The following is a 7,442-nucleotide window of genomic DNA, read 5'->3' as shown; positions in this document are numbered from 1 at the left end:
AATCTTCCGTTAAGAACCCTGAGTTTAGCAGAAATGGTCACCGCACGTCTGAAAATGTGAGGCTACTAAGAAGCGGGAAGATTCCAAAGGGAAATAGAAGGAAAATGGGGTTGTCTCTGCTTCCTAATCCCACATCCCCCTGAGAGAGTGGGAGGAGAGAGAGGAGGGAGGATGGGAAGGGGACCAGACCGTCACTCTACGGTAACGATGCAGCTGGGACAGGCCCACTGCTCTCCCCAGGATGAGGACACGGTACCAGGTTGGAGGGAAGAGAAAACCATTGCACAAGTGAGTCCCCTCCACGAAGGAAACAGGGAAACAAGGAAAACTTTCCTAATTCTCTCAAAGAAAAGGGAAATCCAGCCAATCAGCCCTGAAAAGGAAGGCAAGTAACCAGCTGCACCTCCAAGGCGGTTCTCACTGCGCTCCTAACATATGTCCCTATTTAACACATAAGCTAAGGTCGAGCCCTTGTTCTCTTTCCAACGTGGCACTGAATTCTTCCCGGGGCATCTGTGCAGTGATGGCGGCAGGAAGAGTGAGATGCACAGAGAAAGATTAACCATATATCTGTATTAACGATCCAATGATCCCAGGTAGTTGATTTCACCGGGACTATTTCCAGTATGTGAATTACTTCAAAAACTAGCCCAATTGTACCATTTGGTGGTTTAGCCCCATGTGTTTTTTAAGTTTCTTTGCTTGTTTTAATGAATAGACTTTATTTTTTGGAGCAGGTTTAGGTTTACAGAAAAATTGAGCAGAAAATAAGAGTTCCCACCTATTTCCTTTCCCTTCCTCCACCCTCAGTTTCCCCTACTATGAACACCTTGCCGGGGTGTGCTACGTCTGCACAATTGGGAAGCTAATACTGACACACTACTATTAACTGAGTCCACGTTTACATTAGTGCTCACCCTGTGATGGACCTCCAATGAGTTCTGGTAAATGTATAATGTCATATACCCATGGTTAGGGCAGTTTCACTGCCCTATTCACCCCTCCCCAAGCCCCAGCCCCAGCCCCAAGCAAACACTGATCTTTTTTTTCCAGCTTTAAATTGCGGTAAAACATGCATAACATAAAACATACAATCTTAGCTATTTTAAGTGTACGGTTCAGTAGTGTTAATTACATTTACATTGTTGTGCAACCATCACCACAACTCTCTCCATCTTGCAAAACTGAAACTCTGTACCCATTAAACAGTAACTCTCCAACCCTCCCCCAGACCCTGGGAACCACCCTTCTACTTTCTGAACCACGCTTCTACTTTCTGACTCTATCAGTTTGACTCCTCTAGGGACCTCATAGAAGGGGATCATACAGTATCTGTCCTTCTGTGACTGGTTTATTTCACTAAGTCTAATGCTTTCAAGGTTCATTCATGTTTTAGCAGGTGTCAGAATTTCATTCCATTTTAAGGCCGAATAATAGTCCATTATATGTAAAAACCACATTTTGTTTGATCCATTCAGCTGCCGATGGACACTTGGGTTGCTTCTACCTCCTGGCTACTGAAAATAACGCTACTATGAACAGGAGTGCACAAGTCTCTATTATTTCTACTATTGTGGAGATATACCCAGAAGTGGAATTGTGGATCATATGGGAGTTCTATTTTTAGCTTTCTGAGGAAACTCCATACTGTTCTCCATAGTGGCTGCACCAATTTACATTCCCACCAACAGTGTACAAGCGTTCAAATTTCTTCACGTCTTCACCAACACACACTATTTTACTTTTTTAAAAAATCTTTCTGGATAGTAAGGTATTATTGATGTTTTTTTACTGTCTCTAGAGGTTTGCCTTTTCTAGACTGTCATACAATTGGGATTATATAGTATGTAGACTTCAGACTTTCTTTCACTTAGTAATATGCAATTAAGGTTCCTCCAGGTCTTTTTGTGGATTGGTAGCTTATTTCTTTTTAGCTCAATAATATTCCGTTGTCTAGATGTAAAACAGTTTGTTTATGCATTTCATCTACTGAACGGCATCTTTATTGCTTTCAATTTTTGGCAATTATGAATCATGCTGCTATAAACAGGCACGTGCAAGGTCTTGTATGAACATAAGTTTTCAACTCGTACCTAGGAGCACAGCTGCTAAACCATTTGGTAAGACTATGTCTAGCTGTGTAAGAAACCGCCAGCCTGTCTTCCACAGGGGCTGTACCACTCTGCCTTCCTACCAGCAATGAATGAGCGTTCCTGTTCCTCCATAGCCTTGCCAGTCTTTGGTGCATTCTGCCAGTCTTTGGTCAGCATTCTGGATGCCATGGGTGTATGATGGCATCGCTGCTGTTTTAATTTGCAATTTCCTAAGTGCATGGTATACTGCTCAAGCATCTGTTCGTGTGCTTATTTGCCATCTGTACATCTTCTGTCGTGAGGTGTGTATTCAGATCTTTTGCCCACTTTTTAATTGCGTTGTTTGTTCTCCTACTGTTGAGTTTTGAGAGTTCTTCGTATATTTTGGATATTAGCCCTTTATCAGATATGTGTTTGTAAATAGTTTCCCCTAGTCTGTGGCTTGTCTTTTTTTATTCTCCTAAGAATGTTTTTTTTCCAGAGCAGAATTTTTACATTTTAATTCAGTTCAACTTATCAATTTTTTTCTTTCATGGATCACGCTTTTGGTGTTGTATCCAAAAAGGTATCACACCAAACCCAAAGTCACCTAAATGTTCTCCGACGATATCTTCCAGGAGTTTATAGTTCTGCATTTTACGTTTAGGTCTATGATCCATTTTGAGTAAAATTTTGCAAAAGAAAATGTCAGTGTCTATGTTCACCTGTGGCACTGAGACAGGCTGGGACCTGGGACCCTTTGCTGCAGCGCTTGCGCCTGTCTCCTCAAGCAACGAAATACAAAGAAACGATGAGGGACTAAAAACCGAGTGCATGCACACTTGTGCACAAATTATGGACAAGAAGATACAAAGGGACCAAAAAACCAACTGCTAGTTCTGAAGAGCTGGGAGCAAAAGCAGGGTACTGCACATGCCCCCCTGCACACAGCACCACCTAAGGGGTGGGCAGACCACCTAAGCCACGCCTCCGGTCTGACCCCTGGACCTGCCCCTACCCTCACCCCAGCTCACCACCTTGTGGGGGCGGGTGGCGAACGAGCAAGGGCACCTGTTGTTTGTTCTTGCTCCCTCCTGCTGCAGCAGGGGCCCCAATAAAGCCTGGTCTGAATTTCTTGTCTGGCCTCTGATCCATTTCTATTGATTAAGGAGGCCAAGAACTCTGGTCGGTAAAAACAGCATGGGGATGTCCAGTTGTTCCGGCACCACTGTTGACAAGACCCATGTGTTTTTCATAATGTTCTTTCTACCTTCTGTGCTGACAGACGGTGAATGAATGAACGGGATGTGGGACGCTGGTGCTTCAGACCAGTGTGGATCCTGAATTTCCACCTCACTGTGGCACTATATACAGAAAGTCTTCTTTCTAGCACTAAGAGAATATGGGTTGGTCACAGGTAAAGGTAAAGAAAAAAGACTGTCACCCATTTCACATCAACTTTAAAGGATCTTTAATCCAAGAATTAAATATTTTTAAGCTAAGATATCTGAGCTTCCTATTAATTTTTAAGTCTTCGTGCCAAATACCACAATAAATTATGGATTGGGGGAATCTGACACTTCCATGCTGTTTCAGTAAGGGACAGAAGACACAAAACAAGATGGTTTTTTCATTAAGAATTTCATCAAGCAAAGCAATCATTGGTTTTGCCCTTTTTATCCTGAACAAATATAGGGCTAATGTAAGGAGATCAAAATCTACCTTTTATTCCAAGAATATTATAGAAACTTAGCTTCCAAAGCACTTCAACATACCTATCTATACACCAATGGTTCTCCAAAAACATCCACAGACCAGCATCAGCACCACGTGAGAGCTTGTTAGAAATGCAAATTATCAGGCCCTACCTCAGTTTTGGGGTGAGGCCCAGCAATCTGTATTTTAACAAGCCCTCCTGGTAGTTCTGACACCCACTAAAGTTTGAGAACCACTGCTGTATCCTACACAACAACCTCAATCACGCTTCGAAGTCAAGAAGGCAAGTAAGCCTTCGTCACCATTTGCCAGATTCCAATCTGTTAAGAGGCCGACTCAAGAGAGAGCTGGCTAGGGACGTGGCCAAGACACACCCGGGGAGCCTTTCAAATCTAGACCACCTCTGACTATACCGTGTTTCCTTGTTAGGCTAAAACTGAAATAGAAACAAGCGACAACCTCTCGTAGAAAACAACATTTTCACAGGTTCACATTACCTCTCACTGTCCGTGATACACATCCCTTATCTAGAAGGAACCCTCATCTGGAATGCTGCCTCTGAGTACTGATAATCTAATAATTTTCTCACTCCCACTTTCACAAGAAGTAAAGGAAAAGCCCAGAACTATCATATATTAGAGAGAGACACTTTAAAATCTAACATAAGATTTTATGACTGGATTTTATTTTCAACCATCCGAGAAACAATCTGAACTGACCCTCAGGAGATTGGGTTTTTCAATGGAATTCTTGCTCTTGACAGGAAACTACTGGTTCACAGTTCATCAGAGTTTTGCTTGGTTGATTTAAGGATAAATCTTTACCCTCAATGTGCGTCTTAAAATCATTTCTCATTTTTAAAATTTTTGTTTTTTAATTTATTTTTGGCTGTGTTGGGTCTTCGTTTCTGTGCATGGGCTTTCTCTAGGTACGGCAAGTGGGATCCACTCTTCATCGCGGTGCGCCGGCCTCTGATTGTCACAGCCTCTCTTGTTCCGGAGCACAAGCTCCAGATGCGCAGGCTCAGCAGTTGTGGCTCACGGGCCTAGTTGCTCCGCGGCATGTGGGATCCTCCCAGACCAGGGCTCGAACACATGTCCCCTGCACTGGCAGGCAGATTCTCAACCACTGCGCCACCAGGGAAGCCCTAAACTTTTTAAATAACTTTATTTTATTTTTGGCTGCGTTGGGTCTTCGTTGCTGTGCACGGGTTTTCTCGAGTTGCGGTGAGCGGGTCTACTCTTTGCTGCGGTGCGCGGGCTTCTCATCGCGGTGGCTTCTCTTGTTCCGGAGCACGGGCTCTAGGCGTGAGGGCTCAGTAGCTGTGGCTCGTGGGCTCTAGAGCGCAGGCTCAGTTGCTCCGCAGCATGTGGGATCTTCCCGGACCAGGGCTCGAACCCGTGTCCCCTGCATTGGCAGGCGGATTCTTAACCACTGCACCACCAGGGAAGCCCTCTCATTTTAACTTGTTTCTCTTAATATATAAGAAAATGATACCTTAAATTTATTTCACTCAGCCCTGGTTTCACCAGAACTTGTCTCATGACCAAGTTGCTAAAGATAAAAAGAGCTTGTAGTGGCCTCAGAAAGTGCTCAAGACATAGGACAAAAAGTACTAGAGATCATATCTTAAAGGAGGAACAGAAACCCATTTCTCCTCCATCTGTGACATTCTCCCCTCTAGAACGCTGCCTCTACTCCTAAAACTATACAAACAGAGACCTCCCCAAACATTCCAACTTGGAGGAAGCAAGGCGGAAGTAAACACAAGTCACTCGTAAGGACTCTCCATCTACCGAAGATACGGAAACAACGTCACAGTGTGAGGAAGTGGCCAGTGTCAGCCCAGAATCAGGACAAAGTGCGCTGGGCCACCAGTCCTGCTCAGATAAGACAGGCAAGGTGACTCGGGGCCCTTGAAGGAGAAGAAGGTCTCAGCACAGGGAGAGCAGGAGAAGGGCCTCAGCAGAGAGGTGGGCGTAGTGAAATGCAAAGCCAGGTAACGAAAAACGAACATGCCCGGTTCACAGCTTCCTCTCCAAAGAGCAAGTGAGCCCAGGGTGTGAGGGCCCCGTGCCCTGCCTGGGAAACACACTCAGAAACACAGCAGGACAGCAGGTAGCAATCCTGGAAGAGCCCAGACTGGAGAAAAAGAGAAGAAAACTGGCATTTACCCCAAACGTGGCAGTGGACGTGTTTTTTACACAGATGTCATACGAGCCTCATACCAACCCTGAAAAAAATTTGAACTTCCCGTTTTACAGATTAGGAACTAAAGGCATTAGGAACTGACTAATATATAGAAGTACCAGTATGGAACTATGCCTAGTTCCAGATAAATGTTAAATGGCTTTGGAGAGCTTCTAGCCAAAAAAAAAAAAAAAAAAAAAACGAAAAAATGATCCTTTATTTTCTGGGCATTAAGAAGGGACCCGGATGACTAACCAGTAGAGGGAGGATGAAAGCCTGACCAGGGAGGGAAGTGAAGCCTCAGAACTGGGAGGCTTGGCAATTGAGACGGCCACTTGAAAGTCAAAAACGTCACAATTCAACCCAAAATGTCTAAAGATACGCAAAGTAAGCTTTAAAAGAAACACATCAAAGGATATCCATTGTTGTCACTTTGTCATCCACGGAGATTCTCGAGGCAAACACTTGTCACGTCCATCGAGGCCACAGGAGAGGAGGGGATGCCCCAGGACACCTGGTCTATAGGTGTGGGGATCGCAGAAGCGTGCCACTCTGGCAATGGATGCAGGAGCCACCCCAACAAGGATCCCATGCTCCCCCCGACCACCAACAATACGATTTCAAGGTGGACTGTGGGGTGAGGGGCAGCTCATCAGAAATCTACTTGCATAAAAAGAAAAACTGAGGATCCTGTAGGGAGGTTGAAGAATGGAGAAATGGCAAGGCCACCTCCCTTGTCAAAACAGAGACGGTCCCCGGTGCCATGATACAGCTGCTGAGACGTGACTCCTGGTTCGACCTCACACTAACTCAAGGGCAAGTTCTACACAAAGAAGGTTCTAAGGAAACAAAGACGTGTCACTGACAACTCTGGCCACCAACACTGCTGATTTGGATCCTGTCTAATAAAAGGCAAGAACAGAAGGAGAACGGCCTCAGGTGGGCACATGGGGCAGAGTGGAGGAAGTGGGGGTACCCAAGCAGGCAGTAAGGCTGAGCACAAGGATGCCCAGGTTGACAGTGGACAGTGGCCCGCCTCTCCCCAGCCCCACAGTCCCTCCCCTTCCTTCCCCGGCCTCCCTCCCAGCACCAGCCCCCTGCCCTTTCCATGGAAACCCGGTCCCCTGCATCCCAGGGCCTCTACACACGGGCTTCCTCTCCCCACGGTGCTCTTCACCCCTCCTTTCGCAGGAGTAACCCCTCTCTTCCTTCTGGTCTCAGATGGCTGTCAAGTCCTCAAGGACCTGAGACCTGGCTTGCCGCCTCCATCACCTGCACTCATGGAGCCTCAGTATGTGAGCAAGATGCCTCCCGTCTACACTGCAAGCTCAATAGGTACTCCTGCCTGACAGCTTATCCGTCTATGCAGGACACAGGCAGTGGACACGGATGCATTCCTGCTAATGTTCACATGGGCGAGTGTAAACCGGGCCCGTGTTTACAGAAGAAACCTAAGCCTCCTAG

This window comes from Phocoena phocoena, chromosome 13 (assembly GCF_963924675.1).
Source record: "Phocoena phocoena chromosome 13, mPhoPho1.1, whole genome shotgun sequence".
In the NCBI taxonomy this organism is placed as follows: Eukaryota; Metazoa; Chordata; class Mammalia; order Artiodactyla; family Phocoenidae; genus Phocoena; species Phocoena phocoena.
Note: the sequence above shows the minus strand (reverse complement) of the source record.